The sequence below is a fragment of the Peromyscus californicus genome, unplaced genomic scaffold, assembly GCF_007827085.1.
Source record: "Peromyscus californicus insignis strain IS unplaced genomic scaffold, ASM782708v3 Scaffold_3__1_contigs__length_106647218, whole genome shotgun sequence".
Lineage (NCBI taxonomy): Eukaryota > Metazoa > Chordata > Mammalia > Rodentia > Cricetidae > Peromyscus > Peromyscus californicus.
The window spans coordinates 5271493-5293718 of record NW_026294551.1 but is presented as its reverse complement, the minus strand read 5'-3'; the positions used below and the strand labels follow the sequence as shown (position 1 = coordinate 5293718).

General features: G+C 50.7%; 1 long non-coding RNA gene and 1 other non-coding gene across 2 annotated transcripts; both read left to right on the top strand.

Annotated features, from left to right (window-relative positions):
• Positions 1-17353: 17353 nt before the first annotated feature.
• Positions 17354-20368, top strand: LOC128121625 (uncharacterized). The gene is made up of 2 exons (XR_008222220.1): positions 17354-18669; positions 20211-20368. It is a non-coding gene; the product is annotated as an uncharacterized LOC128121625 (long non-coding RNA).
• LOC128123563 (small Cajal body-specific RNA 16) lies at positions 18706-18889 on the top strand. The gene has a single exon (XR_008222738.1). It is a non-coding gene; the product is annotated as a small Cajal body-specific RNA 16 (non-coding RNA).
• Positions 20369-22226: the final 1858 nt, after the last annotated feature.

The following is a 22226-nucleotide window of genomic DNA, read 5'->3' as shown; positions in this document are numbered from 1 at the left end:
TCTTCCATCCCACATTTTTTCCCTTCTCCCTCTCCCAGTCCCGAGGGAAGCTTTAGGGATGAACATTCCACCACTTGCCAGGGCTTTGGAATCCCAAACTCACGCCAAGAGCAGTGTTGAGGACTGATAATCCCCTCCCAGGCTGAAGCATGGCTCTAGCACAGGTGTTACTATTGTGTGACCTGGGGAATAGGACCATCACAGCTTGGCAGGAAGCGGTGGGAGATGCAGGGACAGGAGGGAGGACCCCTCTCTACCACCGGCTTTCACCTTCCACCTCCCAGGAGCTCAGGAGCTAAGTGCGGGGGTGGGGAACAGTGATGCCCCAAGAGCACTTAGCCTCTGAGCAGCTGCACTTGAATCCTGCTCCCTCACAGTTACTGTAGGCCACCTCAATGCTAAGGCTGCAATTGTCTTTGCTCACCCATGACCAATGTCTTTGTCAGGCTGTCTCACAGCTCTGATTAAGAAGTCCCCTTCAGTGTGAAGATTGATGACCCGAAGGCTAAGCTGTCCTGTCCTTCCTGGAGGGCCTCTCATGGGCAATCTGATGGGTGACAGTGGTAGCTAGCCTCAGGGACAGTCTAAGTCACTGAGACCTCAGGGGTCACCCAGGCTATTTGAGCAAGGGAGAGAAAAGATCTGTGTGTAACACAGTAAACACCTTGGGGAAACGGTGACTTGTGACTTGCTATCATCCTGTCCTCATTCAGGTGTCAGAGCTGTCAAAGGCTGGAGAGATGGCTCAGGGGTTAAGAGCACTGGCTGCTTTTACGGAGGACCCTGGTTCAGTTCCCAGCAGCTGTATAGCAGTTTACAACCATCTGTAACTCCAGTTCCAGGGGATCCAACACCCTCTTCTGACCTCTGCGGGCACTGAGCATGTACATGGTGCACAGACACACGTGCAGACAAAACACTCACATACATAAAATAAAAACCAATCTTAAAACAAATGTATGCACCTTCACCCAGGGGCTAGATGGCTCAGTCAGCAACATGCTTGCCTGGAATCTAGTCCCAGAACCTCAGGAAAAAGTTAAGCATGGTGATTCACGCCTGCGATCCCAGCGCTGGGGAGGCAGAGATGACTGGGTTCCTGAGGCTCACAGTACCTGGCAGTAAGGCACCCTGCTCAAAGGAAGTGGATGGTGTTTCTGAAGGTGACATCACAGGCTGTCCTCTGTCCTGCACTAGCACACACAAGCACACTAACATACTCATGCACACACACACACGCACACACACACACACACACACACACACACACACACACACACACACATCTCTTCCCTACCCTCATGGAGCCTTCCCTACCCTCAAAGAGAAACAATGAACAAATACGTATGCTGACTCTTGCTGACCACCGTGTTTGGGTGTGTCTCCACAGGTTTGTGTATTGGAAGTTATACGCGGTCATACTTGCTGGGAGGTGCTCAGACCATCAGGATGTACTCACAAGAGGGATGTGGAACGTCAGTGTCCCTCCGGCTTCCTGTTTGCCAATGTGGTCTCTCCCTGTTGCACTCTCCCGTACCCCATGAGGCCCTTACCAGAGCCAAGTTGACGCCGGAACTCTGGAACAGAGAGCTAAGTGAGCCGGGCGGTGGTGGCGCACACCTTTAATCCCAGCACTCGGGAGGCAGAGCCAGGCGGATCTCTGTGAGTTCGAGGCCAGCCTGGACTACCAAGTGAGTTTCAGGAGAGGCGCAAAGCTACACAGAGAAACCCTGTCTTGAAAAACAAAAACAGAAACAAAAACAAAACAAAAAAACAAAAAAAAACCAGAGAGCTAAGTGAACCTCTTTTTTTAAAAAAAAAAAACATTATTATTCACCTCTGGAATTTTGTTATAACAACAACAATAACAAAAAAGACTGCTTAAAGTGGCCCATCAGCAAGGTGTCCTACTGAGATAATGTTTGAGCCAAGTAGATTCTGATGTTTCATGACATTTCACCTCCACCCTATATACTGCTGTGGCCATTATGGACACAACTTGTGTGATATAACCATGCAGATACCATCTTCATGGAAATCTATGGCAGAGCTAGGACCCAGGCCGTAGCAACAACAATGGTTGGCATATGAGTGTGGAGATATTTTGTTTGTGCTCTGACAAATAAAGCTTACCTGGAGATCAGAGGGTGGAGCTAGCCACTAGTTAGCCACAGAGGCCAGGCGGTGGTGGCTCACACCTTTAATCCCAGCACTTGGGATCTCATGCCTTGGATCCCAGTCCTCGAGAGGCACACACACCTCTAATCCCAGCACTAGGGAGGAGGAAACAGGAAGTGATATGGCTGGGCGAAGAGAGGAACATAAGGTGGGCAGAGACAGGAGCTTGGCCCCTTTCATTCTGAGAATTCGGTAGAGATAAGAAGTCTCTCTAGTGGGGGCTCCTTTACTTCTCTGATCTTTCAGCATTTACCCCGATATCTGACTCTGGGTTTTTACTATTAAGACCAATCAGAATTGGCACTACATGTGAGTCTGGGAGGGCTTGCAGCAGCCAGCTGCAAAGGACACTGATGAGGCTCCTGTAGCAGCCTCTCCCATTGGTGCTCAGGCAGAGAGCCATGGTCTGGGTGGGGTGACCTCTAGTGACCGGTGTCTGGACTCAGGAGCTCCCTTCTCCCCAGCTCCACTGAATTCTTCCTCAAAGGCCTTTCCCGGATCCAGAGGAAATGACATGTTCCAGGAGTGTGGGCTCAGTCACCCTTTTCCTTCCAACCGTTACAAACGTGAGGTGGAGACCCATAAGCAGGTGATGCATCGTCACACAGTGACTGCTACCAGCCCCTGGAGCTGTGGGAATCACAGACCACTGAGTCTGCCTGAGTGCTAGCACTCACCAACATAGGTCACCTGTGGCGACCTAAACACGACAGCCTCTGGGGAGACAGAATGATTATTTCGTTGTCTGGAGAGTCTGCCTTTCTGGTCTCCTCCCACCCCTCTCCTCCTTCCTCTACTATCCCTGTGAGAACGCCCCTGTCACCCACGTCTATCTGCCTAGGCCTGCCTGAGCTCACGGGCTGTATCACCATGTGACCCCTGTCCTTCAGGCGGGACAAGGGTGAATCAGGGGACACTTCCCAGATGAGTTCCGTTTGCATCATAGATGTCAACATGAAAGGCAAAACTATTCTAATCCTGGAATGATTTCAGGGTAAATACTGTGATGTTCTTGAAGTAGAGAAAGCTATGTACAAGCCATACACACAATAGGTCTCCTTTTGTGTGTATGGCTTCATTTGCATTTTAAGCAGGCTGTGGGGCCTCCCCTGGGCCTTAACTCCTGAGCTCTGAAAGGATGCTGGCAGAGATGGGTGGTCTGAAGTGCTGGGTCAGGAAGGCCCCTCCCTTAGCATCACCCCAGCAGCCAGATCCCATCTAGTCTCTCCCCTACCTCCAACCCTGCCCCCATGGAGCTGATCTGCCAGGCCCCTGTCCTGGTTGATTCTGTTACTGTGACAAACACCATAACCAGCAGTAACTTAGGAGACAAAGAGATTTGGCTTAGACGTTTAGGTCACAGTTTGTTGTTGAGAGAAGTGAGGGCGGGAACCCAAGCAGGAACTTGAAGGCAGGCCTGGGTGCCAGTCCACACAGCACTGCCTCTGATCAGGGAACTCACGGCAGAAGGTACAGCAGCCACGCTGGAGGACACTGCTTTCTGGTTCCCTCAGAGACTCAGGCTCAGCTAGCTTTCTTATACATCCCAGGACCACCTGCCCAGGGAATGGAACTGCCCACACTGGGCTGCCCTTCCGCATCATCCTATAGCCACACCTGCTGGTCAGTCAGTTCTGAGCACTCCCTCAGGTGAGACTCGCTTCTCAGGTGACTCCAGGCTGTTGTTGAGTGACAGCTAAAGCTCACTAGGACAGCAGGGCATGGTGGCGCACACCTTCAATCCCAGCACTCGGAAGGCGGCGGCAGGAGGACCTCTGTGAGGTCGAGGCCAGCATGGTCTACAGAGCAAGGTCCAGGACAGCAAGGGATACATAGAGAGATTCTGTCTCAAAAAAACAAAGCAAAAAGCCAGGACAACCCCTCTGCCAAGATGGGTTGTACCCTCCAAAGCTGTGAGCCAGACTCCACTCTGAGGGTCCTTCACTTGCCTGTCAGACCCTCCACTCTGAGGGTCCCTCACCTGACCATCAGACCCTCCACTCTGAGGGTCCCTCACCTGACCATCAGACCCTCCACTCTGAGGGTCCTTCACTTGCCTGTCAGACCCTCCACTCTGAGGGTCCCTCACCTGCCTGTCAGACCCTCCACTCTGAGGGTCCCTCACCTGCCTGTCAGACCCTCCACTCTGAGGGTCCCTCACCTGACCATCAGACCCTCCACTCTGAGGGTCCCTCACCTGCCTGTCAGACCCTCCACTCTGAGGGTCCCTCACCTGCCTGTTAGATCCTCCACTCCGAGGGTCCCTCACCTGACCATCAGACCCTTCACTCTGAGGGTCCCTCACTTGCCTGTCAGACTCTGCACTGGGCAGCCTCTCACTATACGCAACTCCAGGCTCAGGACTGTCCAACTTAGCAAAATGGATAAGTGAATGTGAATAGTTTGTTTCAACTTCAGATCAACAATGCACTAAAGTAAACACAGACATACACAAATGTCACCCCGCCCATGATTTCTATCTGAAATGCAGATTCAGTTGAGCTTCCTGTATTTTATCTAGCAGGCCTATTCCATTAGGATGGCTGTGAAAAAAATCACAGCTCCACGCCTCTTCTCTCACCCCAGCAGCCATAAGAGGTGGGCAGGTGAACCATTCTCTTCTTCTTAGGCAGACATTCTGTGGCACATGATCACTCTTGAACCTACTAGGTCTCCCAAGGAATGTTCTGCTCTGATTGGCTCAGGCCTGGGCACTTGTGCCAACAGTCAGACAGGGTTTGTGAGGCTCTGAGTGGCTGAGATCTCCCCTGAGTTAATTCTTCCAAAAGAAGGAGCTTGTTTTGTAAGATCCATTAGGATGGTCACAGTCTGGGCTTTCTCTAAAGAGGATATAATACGGGCACTGGAACAATACTGGGCCTGGAGAGATGGCTCAGGAGTTAAGAGCACTTGTTGCACTTCCAGAGGACCAGGGTTCGGTTCCCAGCACCCACATCACTGCTCACAATCACCCGCAACTCCAGTACCAGGAGACCTGACTCTTCTGGACTCCATGGGTACTGCACACAAGTGGTACACATGCACACAAATAGTCATGCACACATACACATAAATAAACCTAAGTTGGGCATAGTGGCGCATGCCTTTTATCCCAACACTTAGGAGGTAGAGACCAGTCTGGTCTACATAGTTCCAGGACAGCCAGAGCTATATAATGAGACCCTCTCTCAAATTAAATGATAAATAAATAAGTCTAAAAATATTTAAAGAGTACATAATGTGGCCATGTCAAATCCCTCCATGTTGCTTTCTCAGATGAAAACTACTGGCCCCCAGGCCCTCCGGCTGCCTCTAGTCCTTAGCCCCATCCTTGTTCACTCTGCTAGCTCCCTGGCACCTTGCTGGGCTGCCTCAGTGGTTTCCTGCTACCTGGGAAGACCCTCTCCCACTTTCCCTAGGACTTGGCTCAGGTCCCCTTCCCCCCAAGCTCCCTTCTCTAGCTCCCTCTGATCCCCCAGGACCTCCCTGAATACACCCTGTCAGGGGCTCTAGGTACAGATTTGAGGACTCTTGTGAACAGGAACTGTGTTTAGTCAGGAATGTTACAAGAGTCTGTTGAAAGGGAATAAGTGAATGAAAGCATACAGACTCCACAGAGACCCAGGGCTCAGAGGTTCCTCCTCGATCTGGCTTCCTCCTGCCAGATCTGTCTCCCAAGGATTAGCACTTCTCTGTCATCAGCTGGAGTATGAGCGTGCATACACACACAGAGACACACATACCACACACACATACACACATACACATACACACACAGACACACCTACATAGACACATAGACACAAAAACACGCAGAGACTCAGACAGACAGACAGACACACACACACATAATGCCCAGTGCCAGCCAGAGGGGGAGATTTCATGTAGTTCTGACAGCTCAGCCCACCTTGCAGGGGGACTGCTCCTGAGACAGAAGACGGACAGGGCCACACCTGACCAGGACAGCTTGACTCAACACTACTCCTACCTCCTATTTGTTTATTCATTGTGTTTGTGTGTCCTGCTCTTCACTGACTTCCCTAGAGGCAGGGTCTCTCACTGAACCTGGAGTTAACTGGTGACCAAGTCCCACCGATCCCATCTCTGTCCCACATATTGCTGGGGTTGCAGACTCAGGCCGCCACTGACTTTTACGTGAGTTCTGGGGATTCAGACCGGGTCCTCATGTTCGAACAGCAAGCACTCACCGCTGAGCCGTCTCCCTAGCCCCTTGGCCTTTATCTAAATCTAACCCTCACGTCAGGACTCTGAAGATGAGTCTGCTGCTGGCACTGGGGTCACTGGACCTCTTTATTTGTCTCTCTCCTCAGCATGGTCACAATGAACGTTCTCTACTTTCCACCACGATGTGTTTTGAATTGCATATGGAGGATGGGTGAGTTAGCCTAGCTTGGTAGGGCCACAGGGGCCCAGGCTTCAACCGTAAAACTTTCAGTAATAATCCCAACCCATCATCATCTCCAGCTAACCCATCAAGCCATCAATCATAAACAAAATCAGATAGGCTTCTGGAGATCTATGGTCCCCGCTCAGCAAGGCTTGCAAGAGCAGGGCGTACTTCAGCACGTGCCACTGTCAAGTGAAGACACAGGGACAGGATGCAATCATCTCAGTCACTCTGAAGGCATTCTGGGACCCAGTGCTTTTAATCAGGACCCAGACAGGTTACAAGTTGGGGGTGCTCACAGAGGCGCAGGAGCAGATGGACAAGGACATCCCGATCCCTCTCTGCCAGTTCTTCCAGGCTCCGGAAAGAGCAGAGCCTGGCTTTGAAGTATTTGTTGTGCTGAGTGACATGCATAAGGATGATGGATATCACACAGGGCATCTCAGCAACTGGAGGAGTCCCCAAGGCCTGCTGCTGACTCTCTGTCATAACGAAATCAGACATTTGCCAATAAATCGTCAGGAGGGAGGGGAGTCACATCTGTGGCTGCTGTGCTCAGGAAGATGGGGCAGAAGTATCATGAATAACACCACGTATTCATGCTGATTGGGTGTAGAACATGCTGGGGTATTTTCCCCAAACATCCATGGAAAATCCAAGAAACTAAAACAGAGGGCCTTGGCTTCATCTAAGAATCATTTGGTGGTAGCACGCGCTTTTAATCCCAGCACTGCAGAGGCAGAGGCAGGGGATCTCTGTGAGTTTGAGGCCAGCCTGGTCTACAAAGTGAGTTCCAGGACAGCCAGGGCTACACAGAGAAACCCTGTCTCAGGGGGCAAAGAGAAAAAAAAACCATTTCCTCAATGTGCTTGTTGGTGTGATTTCTGAACTCTGACCTCTGTGTGCAGTCTTCTGAATCATGCTCCAGATAAATCAATTTCTCATGCTAGGCAAATGTCTAGGAATAAAAATGATCATTTGGGGGCGGGACAGTTGGCTCAACTGTCAAGAGCACTTGTGGCTCTTGCAGAGGACCTGGGTTCAGTTCCCAGCACCCACATGGCAGCTCACAGCCACCTGTAGCTACACTTCCAGAAGATTGGACTGTTCTTTCTGGCCTCTATGGGACCTGCATGCACATGCACAGACATATATACACATGCACCCATGTACACACACACACACACACACACACATACACACACACACACACACATACACACACACACACACATACACACACACACACACACACACACACACACACACACACACACACACACACACACAGGAGGAGGAGAAGGAGGAGGCCAGGTATGATGGTGCATACTTTTCTTGGTTGTTCTTCTGTTTCATTTTGTTTTTTGAGACAGGGTCTCACTATGTAGACCAGACTGGCCTGGAATCCAGAGATCCACCTGCCTCTGCCTCCTGAGTAAGGGGATTAAAGGCGTGTGCCACCACACCAGGTGGTGGTGTGTACTTTGCACTTTCAATCTCAGTGCTGGAGAGGTAGAAACAGGAGGATCCTTGGGACCCCCTGGCCAGCTCAGTCTACTTCATAATATCCAGGCCAATAAGAGACCCTGTGTCAAAAGAGCATTTGAAGAACATCCGAGGATCTCCACATGCACCTGTACACATATGTGCACCCACACACGTGAACACACACTCAGGCATACACAAAATAATAAGAAGTTTCTTGACTGAGTGTGGCGGTGGACACCTTAATCTCAGTGCTCAGGAGGCAGAGGCACATGGCTCTCTGGATTCCAGGCCTGCTTGGTCTACATAATGAGAACCTGCCTTTAAACAAACCAACTAAAACCCTCACAACCTCAACAAAAGCTGGGCATGCTGGTTCAGTCTTAGAACGTAGGAGGTAGAGGCAGGGGGTTTACTGTAAGACCAAGTCGGCCTGCTCTACAGAGCAAGTTCTAGGCAGCCAAGGCTACATGGAGAAACTTTGTTTTGTTTTTGTTTTGTTTTTTTGTTTTTCGAGACAGGGTTTCTCTGTAGTTTTAGAGCCTGTCCTGGATCTCGCTCTGTAGCCCAGGCTAGCCTCGAACTCACAGAGATCCACCTGGCTCTGCCTCCCGAGGGCTGGGATTAAAAGCATGTGACACCACTGCCCAGCTTACATGGAGAAACTTTGTATACATATAAATATTTGCTGGGGACGGCTCGGCAGGTAAAGGCACTTGTCACCAAGCCTGAGAACTTGGGACCCACTTGGTGGAAGGAGAGAACTGACTCCTTCAAGGTGTCCTTTATACTTCCCACACATGCCATGACATAAGTGCTCACACACACATGCACACCAAACACAGAAAGTGTAATTTAACAAATTTGAAATCATTTCCAATTTGTGTTTTTAACTTAAAATGAGTTTGGTGGAACATGACATCATTATACAGACACTGAACAATGGTGGGTACCTCACTATGGAAAGAGAGGTCCAGAAACTTCCATTTACATTCTCGGCAGATGCTGCTGGGGCCACACTGATCTGAGTGGGCATGGTGTCGTCCCAGCCCAAGCTGCTGCCGAGGGCCATATCTGGGTCTGTGGTCCTGCTGCATCTGGGGTCTGTGTTGATGTCTGTTGCCTGTGTTACCACAGGGGACCATGTGAACCCTGTGTTGAACCATGTCTTGAGGCACCACCCTCACTGGCCTGGAAAGAGCCCCCCCCATAGGAGAGCTGATCCCACCCCTAGCCAGCCCTGGGATAGTGGACCTGAGGACCCTCGTACTGGAAAGCTGGCCCTGCCCCTTATAAGAGAGTCATGCCCCCCCACACACATTTGGGAAAGCTGGCCCCACCCCTCACCACAGGCGTGGGAAAGCTGGCTCTGCCCCTCATCTGAGCGGGTGGTTCAGTGGCCTGGACTGACCAACTCAGCTACCATCCAGGCAAACATCCAAGGCTTTGAGCTGGCCCACCCCAACCTCTACCCCATCTATGACCTGCTGGAGGATATGAAGGGACTGCTCCTGCAGAGCCCATAGTCACGGGATCTCCATGATGCAGGGCAACAGCAGGACATGTGAGAGGTGTTTGGGTGAGGGTCCAGGACTGATGCTGTGCCAGAAGCCAGGGGCCTTGAGTCTGACCAACAACGCATTCCACAGTGAACATTCGCAAGTAAAGCCGTTTGGACAGTAGGGTGTACTGCATGATACACAGCAGCTCCCAGTGCCACTGAGGTGGATGGAGAGCTGAGGGAGAGGCGGGAAAGATGGAAGAGCGAAGTGGTTTGGTTTTGTTTTTTGTTTTTTAGATTAATATTCTTTTTTAAAGATTTATTTTTTATGTATTTTATGTATATGAGAGCTCTTTCTTCATGCACACCAGAAGAAGGAATCTGACCCCATTACAGATGATTGTGAGCCATCATATGGTTGCTGGAAATTGAACTCAGGACCTCTGGAAAAGCAGCCAGTGCTCTTAACCGCTGAGCCATCTGTTCAGCCCCTGTTTTTTTAATTTTTTTTCTTTTTGTTTTTTTGAGACAGGGTTTCTCTGTGTAGTTTTGCGCCTTTCCTGGAACTCGCTTTGGAGACCAGGTTGGCCTCGAACTCACAAAGATCCATCTGCCTCTGCCTCCCGAGTGCTAGGATTAAAGGCGTATGCCACCACCGCCCGTAATATTCTTATTTGTAGCTTTATTTTTTTGTTTTATTTAATTTTTATTTCTTTTTCATTTTTCCTTGGGGAGGGGCAGGAGGACGATACAAAGGTGGAGGGCAGATATGGAGGACTGGGAAAATGAGTGGGATTGGGGTGCATGATGTGAAATTCCCAAAGAATCAGTAAAAAATTATGTTTAAAAGTCATTCTTGGCAGAAAAAAAAATAATAACAAGGCCATAAGGATGAAAGAAGAGCCTCAGAGCACACGCTTCGTCGGTCAGGGCCTCAGGTACAGCTGTCTCCGCCCGAGTGTCTCGGATTCGAGGCAGTAGGAGCTTGAAGCCGCTGGTCACCTCATGTGTGCAGTCAAGAGAAGAGAAATAGCCGGGCGGTGGTGGCGCATGCCTTTAATCCCAGCACTCGGGAGGCAGAGCCAGGCGGATCTCTGTGAGTTCGAGGCCAGCCTGGGCTACCAAGTGAGTTCCAGGACAGGCTCCAAAGCTACACAGAGAAACCCTGTCTCGAAAAACCAAAAAAAAAAAAAAAAAAAAAGAGAAGAGAAATAAATGCACCTGTGCTTAGTGTTTGGCTAACCTTCTCTGCCCTTACACAAGCCAGAACCCCAAACCGGGGAGCTGTACTGCCCACTTTACACTGCATCTCCCCATCAATAACAATCAAGACAACCCCCCACAGACAATCAAGACAACCCCCCACAGACACACCCACAGGCCAACCTGAGTTTCTTTCAGGTGATTCTAGTGTCAAACTGACAGTTAAAACTACCCACCATGGCCAGGCAGTGGTGGCGCACTCCTTTAATCCCAGCACTCGGGAGGCATAGGCAGGCAGATCTCTGTGAGTTTGAGGCCAGGCTGGTCTACAAAGTGAGTTCCAGGACAGGCTCCAAAGCTACACAGAGAAACCCTGTCTCGAAAATCAAACAAAAACTACCCATCATACTGAGTGATTTTTTTTTTTTTTAAGAAAAGGGGCTTAAGAAAAGGAAGGAAGGGCTGGGCGGTGGTGGCGCACGCCTTTAATCCCAGCACTCGGGAGGCAGAGCCAGGCGGATCTCTGTGAGTTTGAGGCCAGCCTGGGCTACCAAGTGAGTTCCAGGAGAGGCACAAAGCTACACAGAGAAACCCTGTCTCGAAAAACCAAAAAAAAAAAAAAAAAAAGAAAAGGAAGGAAGGAAGGAAGGAAGGAAGGAAGGAAGGAAGGAAGGAAAAACTTTGAGGGCATTAGTCAGATTGTGTCAGTGTTTTGAGGCTCCAAGGAAGCAAATCATCTGCAGCTCGTGCTCAGCCCATGACTGTTTGGTCCTGTGAACTAGAGCTGAACATATGGTATGTTCTAGAGGACTGCTCACGTCATAGCCAGCAGGAAGCAGAGGATGATGGGAAGTGGCTGGGATAAAGAACTACCCCCTGTAGCCTACTTCTTCCCATAAAGCCCCACCTCCCCAAATTCCTAGAACCTCCTGAAATTGTACAGCCCATTGGAGACCAAACATTTAAAACAGGAATCTGTGTGGGACATTTCACATTCAAGACATAACAATGGGAATGGGCCCAGACATCTCCCCTTCAAGAGTCCCCTCCTTCCACAGGGACATCCCAGGAGATGGCATCTTTTGGGCACCAGGAGTTGACCCTAGGACTTTGAACATACTAGGTGAATAGTCTATACTAAGCTACACTTTCAGACTCTCTTTACTCATTCGAAACAAGGTCTCACTAAGTTGCAAGGCTGTCCTTAAACTTGCAATCCTCCAGCCCCAGCCTTCCAAGTACCTGGGATTATAGGTGTATGCCACCATGCCCAGCAGAAGGCATTTGCACCTGTGTGTGTACACACGTGTGGGTATTTATGCAGTCATGTACACATGCATGTGGAGCCCAGAGGCAAGCATGAGGACCTGAGTTCAAGTCCCTGGCACCCATGTAAAAGATGGGGCATGCTGGTATGTGCCTGTGTCTGGGCTACTCTTCTTCACTGTGAAGAGACAGGACGATCAAGGCAACTTGTAAAGCATTTCACTGGGGCATGCTTACAGTTTCAGAGGGTGAGTCCATGATCATCACGGCAGAGCATGGTGGCAGCAGGCAGGCAGGCAGGCACGAGAGCAGTAGCTGAGAGCTTCCATCTGATCTGCAAGATAGAGGCAAAGAGAGAGAGACTGGACCTGGTGCGGACTTTTGAAACCTCAAAGCCCACCCCAGTGACACACCTCTTCCAACAGGCCACACCTCTTCCAACAGGCCACACCTCCTCCAACAGACCACACCTCCTCAAAAGACCACATCTGCTCCAACAGGCCACACCTCCTCCAACAGGCCACACCTCCTCAAAAGGCCGCACCTCCTCCAACAGGCCACACCCCTCCGATAGGCCACACCCCTCCAACAGACCGCACCTCCTCCAACAGGCCACACCCCTCCGATAGGCCACACCCCCTCCAACAGACCGCACCTCCTCCAAAAGGCCACACTTCCTCCAACAAAGCCATACCTCATATTCCTCCTAAACAGTTTCACCAACTGGGAACCAAACATTCAAATATATGAGCCTATGGGGGCCATTCTTATTTTAACCACCACAGCTTGTAATTCCAATACCGCTGTGGTGGAGACAGGAGGATGTCTGGGACTCTCTGGCCAGTCCAGATGAACCAGTCAGCTCCAGGTTGAGTAGAAACTCTGTCTCAAAAAACAAGATGTGTTTTCTCACTTAAATGTGAGAATGTGTTATCACTTAAAGAGAGAGGATGTGTGTGCACTCATGCCGTGGCGTGCACATGAAGGTCAGAGGATTGACTCAAGGGAGCAGTTTCTCTCTTTCCATCATGTGGGTCTCTGGGGATCGAACTCCAGCCATTAGTGTTGGCGGCAAGCACCTTTACCTGCAGAGCCGTCTCAGCTACCTACTTTAAAATTGTTTTAAAGACGGGCAGAAGGTCCAGGGATGCAGCTCAGCACAAAAGTGCATGCTTCAAATGTAAAAGGCCCCAGGTTCCATCCCAGTACAAGAAGTAAATTACTATATAATATAATATAACACAACACAACACAACATAATATAATATAATACAATATAATCTGAAAGGAGCCCCAGTCCCAGTGGTGCAAACCCCTACACAGTCAAGCAGTGAGGATTCAAGACCAGTGACCGAGCCTACGTGGCCCTGAGCCATGCCCTCTGCAGGGCCCTCAGCACAGGTGCCGATGTCCTCATCCCAGCAGTGACATTCCAAAGAAACACACGAAAGACCATCTGCCCTCCTGGAGACAGTGCTCTGCAGCTGCAGGGCTTCTGCAGCCTCTCCTGTGCACCCTACATCTGCAGTAGAGACCCCGACACCTGCAACAGCCTTTCCCCTTCTGAAACAGGAGCTCATGTCCACAGTGCTCAGGAATGACGCCACAGTCTTGTGCAGGAGCCACACCACCAACCTAAATCCTTCAGACTCCTTTGTAAACCCTGCTGCCCTACCGCTGCAAGGGCACACCTGGACAGGACACCTCTTTCTTATTGCCAACTTGACTGCATATGAAATCAACTAAACCCAAGCAGCTGGCCGCACCTGTGAGGGGTTTTTCTGATTGGACCATTTGAGGTGAGAAGACCCACCCTAAACCTGGGCCACGCCTACTGGTGGCAGCCCACATAAAATGACGGCCGAAGGAAGCTTTTGCTTTTTGCCTGCTTTCCCTCACTCTCACTGGCAAGTTCGTCTATCGTGTTGCTGAGGCATTCCTTTGCCGGGATTAGAACCTGCTTCTTGGGGCTGGAGAGATGGCTCAGCGGTTAAGAGCACTGGCTGCTCTTCCGGAGGTTCTGAGTTCAATTCCCAGCAACCACATGATGGCTCACAACCATCTGTAATGAGATCTGGCACCCACTTCTGGCCTGCAGGCATATCTGCAGGCAGAATACTGCATACATAATAAATAATAAATCCTTTAAAAAAAAAAAAAAAAGAACCTGCTTCTTCAGGATTCCAGTGTGTACTGACGACCAGCTGAGCCATCCAGCCCCGTGGACCGAACAACTGTTAGACTCTTGGCCATCGTTGGACTAGCTAGACCACAGTCTGTAAGCCACAGCAGTCGATCCCCTTTTTGATACAGGTAGATCCAGTCTCTCTGTTCTGTCCCTCTGAGAATCCTGACACTCGGTTCATATGAAAGTTTCCCTCATGAGTGCTTTGCTTGGTCTACCCTGGCGCTTAGGGCTCTTTTCTTGGGAGGTCCCATTGAGCCCACCAGGATATTTTGAGGCACTCTCTTGTCGCCCCTTTTGGGGTGACTCTAGCATGACTTCACCGGGACAGGACCCCCAGTTAAAAGGCTCAGCTTGCCAACTCCCTTGTAGCTAGCTGTGATCAGCCAGGCTGCCCAGCTGCCCTCTCTGAGCCTCTCTGCTGCTCGTGCTCCTTGGTTTGGTGCTCCTTGGTTTGGGGCTCCTTCCTCCAGTTTCAAACCCAGCAGCTTCAAACTCTCCCCTCTCTCTTTCTAAGCTGCGGAAGCCCACAAACTTTTCTTTCTGAAACACCTCTCCGTGGGCTATTTAATGCAATGCTGTGAAGTGTGGTGAGCTGGGTTTTGGGGTTTTTTTCTAATGAGGCTGAAAGCGGAAAGGAGAAGGGAAGTGGCCAGGACTGGGCTCCGGTGTGGCATTCTAGGCTGCACTGCTCAGAGCCACCACCAGGGGGCACTCGGGGCCATGGAATGCACTTCTTGTTCAGCGGCTTTCTCTGCTTCTGTCTGCTTCTGTCTGCCTGGCTCTGCTAACTTTGGGAATTGTCCCTCTCTGGCTCCAAGTGGCAGAAACAGTTCAGCCGATCCACATGTCGCCGTCACAGGGCACCTGTAGCACCTGCAGCCTGTTACTTGGGAGGTTCAGGCAGGAGAATCGCTTCAGCCCAGCAGTTCTCAGCCAGCCTGGGCAACACAGGGAGGGGAGACCGTCCCTCAAGGGGAGCTGTTGACTGGTGTGTTTCCAGCCCAAGGGACACGGGAGATTGGAGGCTCCTCTCTGTGGTGACCGACTTCCACTCCCATCACAAAGAGCCCAATGCCGCCTACCAAAGCCACTGTTCCCAAACCTGTTTGTGCAGTTGGACTTGCTCTAATTACACTTTCAATTATCAAGTAAGCTGATAACTAGAGTAAAACCAAGCAAAGTTGTTCTGGCAGCAAAGCCAAACAAGGTAAGTAGTGTGGAGCAGAGGAAACTGAAACAATCGGTGAGGGCAGAGAAGTGGGGTGGGGTGAGGGGCCTGGAACCCTCACCGACTTTCTCTTACAATAGTTTCCAAGTGTCTTTGAGCCTGACGGATGGATAGACTCATACCAAGAATAAAAGGCAGCCAAAGGCTATGCAACACGTCTGAAATCCCAGCACTGGGGAGGCAGAGGCAGGAGGATCAGGAGTTCAAAGTCACCCTCAGCTACATATGGAGTTCCAGGCCAGCCTGGACTACATGAGGCTGTGAAAGAGAATTCCTGGAAAGAAGCTGTCCCTGCAGAGACTGGCTGGCACCACAGAGGTGTGGAAAGGTTGTAATGCTTCAGGTCAAGAGCCTAATGACCTTATCTCGGGATAGTTTCTTCTTCTTCTTCTTCTTCTTCTTCTTCTTCTTCTTCTTCTTCTTCTTCTTCTTTTGTTTGTTTGTTTGGTTGATTTTTCAAGACAGTTTCTCTGTGTAACAGCTCTGGCTGTCCTGGAGCTGCTCTGTAGACCAGGCTTGTCTCGAACTCACAGAGATCCTCTTGCCTCTGCCTCCCGAGTGCTGAGGCTAAAGGTGTGAACCACCATTCCCTGCTAGTTTATGACTCTTAACTAGCCATTCCTCACCCATGTCAGTTCTAACGTTTTATGGCTAATAGAAAAAAACAAAAAAACCTCTTAGAATCTATTAACTTAGCAGACCACTAGCTTCCACTAACCCCAAAGCTAAGAAAGTCATCGGCTAGTACCTGAGGCCTCTAAGAGAGACTCCTCATCTTGTGATGGCCTCTTTTATGTCTCCACCAAGGCATTTTAAATTTGTATTTTTTAATTTTTATGTACATGAGTGTTTTTGCCTGCACATATGTCTGTGTACCATGTACATGCCTGGTGCTCATGGAGACCAAAGGAGGGTGCTGGATCCCCTGGGACTGGACTTATGGTTGATTGTGAGCACCATGTGGATGCCACGAATTGAACCCAGGTCTTCTGGAAGAACAGCCACTGCCCTTAACTGCTGAGCCAATGCTCCAGCCCTCCCCTGATATTTTTTTTTTTTTTTTTTTGGTTTTTCGAGACAGGGTTTCTCTGTGTAGCTTTGCGCCTTTCCTGGAACTCACTTGGTAGCCCAGGCTGGCCTCGAACTCACAGAGATCCGCCGGCCTCTGCCTCCCGAGTGCTGGGATTAAAGACGTGCGCCACCACCGCCTGGCTGATATTTTATTTTAAAAAGTGCCTTGTTTTAAGACTTTCTTTATTCTGTTACTATAAAAACTCCAGGAAATTGCTTTCATGTGGGAACTTGGAGCCTGATGTAACCTAGGCCCGTGTTTCCTGGAATTTGGTCACTCAAATTTGACTCCAGAATAAATTATCTCTTATTTCCTTTGAGGCAAGGGTTGTATTTTTATGTCAACAAGGCCCATCTCAAATAAATAGATAAAAATACAAAGCCTTGGGGCAGGAGTATGTAGCTCAGTGGTTAGATTCCCATCACAGTGAAGTATGCAGAACCCTTCATTTCATATTGAAGATGTGTGGATGTCATTTTTCGCCATTTTACTGTAAACTAGAATGTGCACACCCCATCTGCCCTTCCCCCTTCTCTCTCATCTGTGGATGGACTTAATTCCAGTTAGAGTGCCTTGGCCAGAAGGGGCCACTACAAACTGCCCCCAGCTAGAGGAGTAACTGTTGTGTGAAGCTTTTTCTAGGGAGATAGAACAGCATGTTTACTCACTCCAGTGGGGTATCAATGACAGACCCAAGTAACGATACCACCAAAGTCCAACCAAGTGAAGCCTTGAGTTTCCTGGGGTTACTTACAGGAGCCTGGACAGCCTGAAGGCACTGCGACTAGAAGCCCAGGCCAGCCGGATGGATGACAGCTCCGGAAAGCCGGAAATGGGTAGCCGGACTGTGTATTCGGCAGACCCTACTCCTTATAGAGCCTGGGGGGGGGGGATTGTGTGTGAATCTGGTAATTTCAGGGACTTCTTGAGTTATTTTCTTAAGGTCCCTCGTTGTAGCGCTTTCTCAATCTTCTCTCCAGGATGGGATGTTTCAGTTCAGGGAAAATGACTACACAGCCCTGACTTGGCCCTTGGATAATTAATTGATCTATTTCTTGGTGGGATTTCCTGTTGGAACCCTGGGAATACTTTGGGATAACTGAAGCCTGGTGCTGTACGCAGGGCTTGGATGCCTACTTTGGAGGTTGGGGGTTTGAGCCCGGAGATGCCACAGCACAAACTCAAACCCTTGCTGAAGCACAGTGTGATGTCCCCCAGGAGCTCTCTGTTGAAGGCTAAGATACAGTCCCAGTTTAGAGGTTCGGCTTTTGGGGAGCCATCGGATCAAGGGGGCGCTGACTTCATGATGGTCCACTGATACCACTGATGGGTTCCTATTGTGATGGAGGGTTACAGGTTTGCAGCAGGACCGACTAGGTTTCAACCTGTTTTACCATACCGGGATGGTTTGCAGGGCTTGGGGAAAGCCTCTTAACCCCCTCAGAACTTCAACTTTTTGGAATGTACCATCGACCCAATGTCCTGCACAGGGCTGAGAGAGAGGTAAAGGGGCAGTGCAGCTCCTGGCGCCCACAGGTAGGAAAAGGGACAGTGGCCAGCTCCTGGCGTCCGCGGGTAGGACGTCTCTCCCGTTTGTGCCCCTCTAGACGAGGCCCGACAGCCCCGGGGCGATCAAGCCGCTGTGACCCCGACTGGAGCGCGGCCCCTTTAAGGTCGCTTTGGATGACCCAAAGGCCAGAGCGACCCTCTAGCGGCAGTCTCGATGGTAAGTCTTCACTTCCGGCCGGAAGTGCATTTGCGGAGCTGCTTCCGCCGGGGGAGATGAGCCCGCGTGCTTCGTATTGAGGGGAATTTACTCTGTGGAGCGCGGCCCGGAGGCTCCCAGGACTTTAGAAACTCTCCCGGGGCTCGAGCAACCGCTCTCGGGACGCCCACGGGCGGAGCCGCGGACGGGCGGCGGCCTGCAGGGGTGCACTGTGCCGGGCCGTCCCCGCCGGCCGTGCACGGGCTTGTTCGGTGTCCGCCGCACACGAGGCCAGCGGCGTAAACCGAATTGTATTACTCTTTTTTTCTTTTTCTCTCCCACTCAGAAAATGAACTCTCCGGCCCCCAGCGACTGGACGAAATCACGCAATAACTCCTTTCTCCTCTGAGGAGTGACCTCAGCCGGGGCCACCAGGTATGTCGAGCCCGGAGGTAGAGTGTGCTAAGGTGGACGGTCTGGGGAAAGGCTCCTGTGTGGTTGAACCTGCCCGAGGTGGGTGCAGCCTTGTACCAGACAGCCCGACCTTGACCTAAAGTAAATTCCCAGAGGAACATGTTCCCTGGGATTAGAATTTGCAGTTACAGGTGTGAACATCTTAGCAGTTTGGTGATCATGTATGATACTGCAAACAGGACCCTTGCTGGCACTGTCAGACGGAGCGCTGCTCGGAACGCCGCAAGGATTTGATGTTTTTTTCCTTCTAAAGTAAATATTTGATCTATCACTGTAGCCCCTCATTATAGGTGGGTTTTTGTTTGTTTGTTTGTTTGTTTGTTTTTATGTGTGTGAATGTTTGCCTGGTGCCCTCGGAGGCCAAAAGAGTGTACCAGATGCCCTGGAAGTGCAATTACAGATAGATGTGAGCCCCAGTGTGGAACTGAACCCAGGTCCTCTGTAAGAGCAGCAAGTGCTCTTAACTGCTGAGCCATCTCTGCAGCGATAGCACCACCCCCCTCTAAGATAGGGTCTCATTTAGCCCAGGCTGCCCTTGAACTCATCTATTTGAGGATGGCCTTTCAACTTCTGATCCTCCTTCCTCTGCCTCTGGATTGCTGGATTACAGGCACCCTCTACAACACCTGGTTTATGTGGTGCTGGGGATCAAACCCGAGGCTTTGTGCATGCTAGGCAAGTACTCTACCGACTGGGTACATGCTGTGCCCCTCGTGGAGTTTAAACAAAAGGATATACGTATATTTGTGAGTTCAGATATCACTGTATAAGACAGCTAGCTGTACAACCAGACTGATGATAGATAGTTCACCTGGACTCCCCTGAGCACCAGGGGCCTCATGTGGCTGTCTTTGCAGTGTGGTTGAGGGAGTAGAATTCATATTTTACGTAGCTGCATGGGGCCAGTGGTCACCATGTTGGAGGTCCCGGGTCTGGCACACGTCAAAAGAGTGTTGACAGTAATCTGCCATAGTTAAGGCATGCCACATGCTTTTCAGGGGCTTGTGGGCCTTGCTGGAGTGTGACTCGGTGGTAGAATGTGTGTTTAGTATGTCTGAGGTCCTGGTTGTTAAGGGACTTAGCATCTGTCAAGTAGACAACAGGAAAGAGACTGTACACGTGGGGACTTGTCGGGAGTGTGGTGGTCCTGTGAAGTGGTACAGGTGGAGCATGGGGGGAGTCAAACAGGAATGGATTTCAACCGGGGCTCAGCTGCCTTGGTCGCCAGAGACCTGGCTTGTGGCTGTTGACCAACAAGTTTCCAAGGAAAGCCCACAGTTAAACCAAAAGAGCAAAAGGTGAGGAAGTCACTGACCTGGATGGGTGGCCATCCCTGGGTGCCAGCAGTTTCTGTACAGTTAGAAGGACAGGCGAGTCGAAGCAGAGACTTGCCACCTTGTACACCCACCTGGGCTCGGGGAGTGTTTCGTGGGCTGGTGGTTTTAACTAAATGGAGATTTGAAGTAGGGTGAAGACTGATGGCACCTGCTTCCCTTTTTCAGGTCATCTGACTGGAAGGTTGCTATGTGTGCCCTGAATGAGAACCTGGCCCTGCTGCGTGCACCTGGACCTCTTGGGTTTGACTCTGACATGCTTTTTGGATGTCTACCAGCTTAGACTGCTTTGTGTGGTGGCTGTAAATAAATGGAGTTTGACCACACTGTTTTGATTGCTTGTCTGACAGTGTCTCACTGTGTAGCCTGGCTGGGCTGGTCCTTGGAGATCCACCTGCCTCTGCCTCCCAGGTACTGGGGTGAAAGCATGTGCCACCACACCCAGCTTCACACTCTTGGTGGTTTCCGTGCCTGTGCAGGTGTGGGCTTGCATGGCCAACATGGGTTGAGTGGCCCTCTTCCCACCCAGCTGGTTTGAGCACAAAGCACACACCTATCCAAAGAGTTCTACAGGGAATGTAGGCTCTGGGGCACAGGGTTCTCAGGGAAACTAAGTTGTAGGAGATTGTCTTGATTGGGAGATGTCCAAGTCCCTGGGATCCCATGGCCTTCTGGGCACTCCTCTCGATCTCCATAGGAGTTACCAGACAGACAGTGGCTATTCAGGGATCTGCTCACCTGTGTGCCCTGGGATTACTGAAACCCACTTGCTGGTGTACCTCTTAATTTTATGTGTGTATGGCTGTTTTGCCTGAATGTAGGTCTGTGTCTTTGGAAGCCATTGAATCCCCTAGAACTGGAGTTACAGATGGGTCTGAGGCACCCTATGGGTATTGGGAATCGAACCTAGGTCCCCTGCAAGAGTAGCCAATGGGCTTAGCTGATGACACATCTCTCCAGTCCCAGCTGGTATGCCTCTTAAACCCTCACGGGCCCCTTTCTGGCTGGCTGGCCTTGCAGGTACGTAGAAGGGCACTGTATTTTCTGTGGGAATGAGCTCTCCCTCTCCTGAGAGCCTCGGGGGTCATGGCTGTCTGGGGTCATCTTTGGTGCTACCTTTGTCCTGGATCCTGGTCCGTCTGACCCAGCGTCCTCAGCAGGGTCAGAACCACCAGTGTCCCGCTTCTGCCCAGTTGCACACTTAGGAACCTTGTCACAGATGGGGCACACTGCTCTCAATGAGTGTGTGGTTGTTTACAAGAGCACAGTGTGCCTTGTCTCCCATCTTGTACCTGGGTTGTTTGCACGGTCTGGAAGGCTGGCTTGCTGTGGCCCCTTGGCTTACATTATGTCATTGAATATGACTCATTGGGCCTCTTTGTGGTCCTAACATCCCAAAGTTATCCAGCTAACTCTGAGGGCCTACCCAGATGTAAGGTCTTGAGTGGTTTGCAACAACCAGTAATAATAAGGACTTAAAGCAGTGGTGGGGGCACCGTGGAAGTTTCTGGTGTCCAGCAGCCCTTTAGGTGGCCGAGGACGGACTCAGTGTGGAGGCAGAAACTCTGGGTTTTCCACTGGGGCTTCAGGTCGCAGCTCTGCACCAGCCAGCCCTGTGGACTTGGGCATGTCACTTCGTTTGTGCCTGGAGGGCCTTGATACAGAGATTGTGATGGTGACTGCTCCTTAGGGTAAAGTGGGGCCACCCCATGGAAGGAGCCCCATGCTACAGACAGCTGGGGTAGCTGCAGACTCCTGGCATCGCCCCCACGTTCACATTTGGGCCTCACGAAAGCGGCACCATTGTCCACGTGCTGTCTCTAGAAAAAGACTGTTTGCTGCCTAAATTAATGTGTTAAGATGCAATGTTCACTGGAAAAAATAGTTTGTACTGATCTTTCTGGAGTAGACTGTTTTGGTGGCATGTCCCTGACTCATCCTGGTGTGGGGTGTTTTTTCTGCCCACAGAATGTGGTGTCTTCATGGTGGCTCCAGTCTGCCCCCAGAACCTGTCTGGGCAACTGGGGCCTCTTGTTCTGTCCTGGCTTGACAGTTTACTCAATGTCAGCTCTTGAGCCCCTCTGACCATGTGTCTGACTGAAGCCTGCAGAATGCTGTGGGTGGAGCTACTCAAGACCCCCATGGTCCTTCCAGTCAGCCAAGGAAGGGTGCTGCAGAGAGACA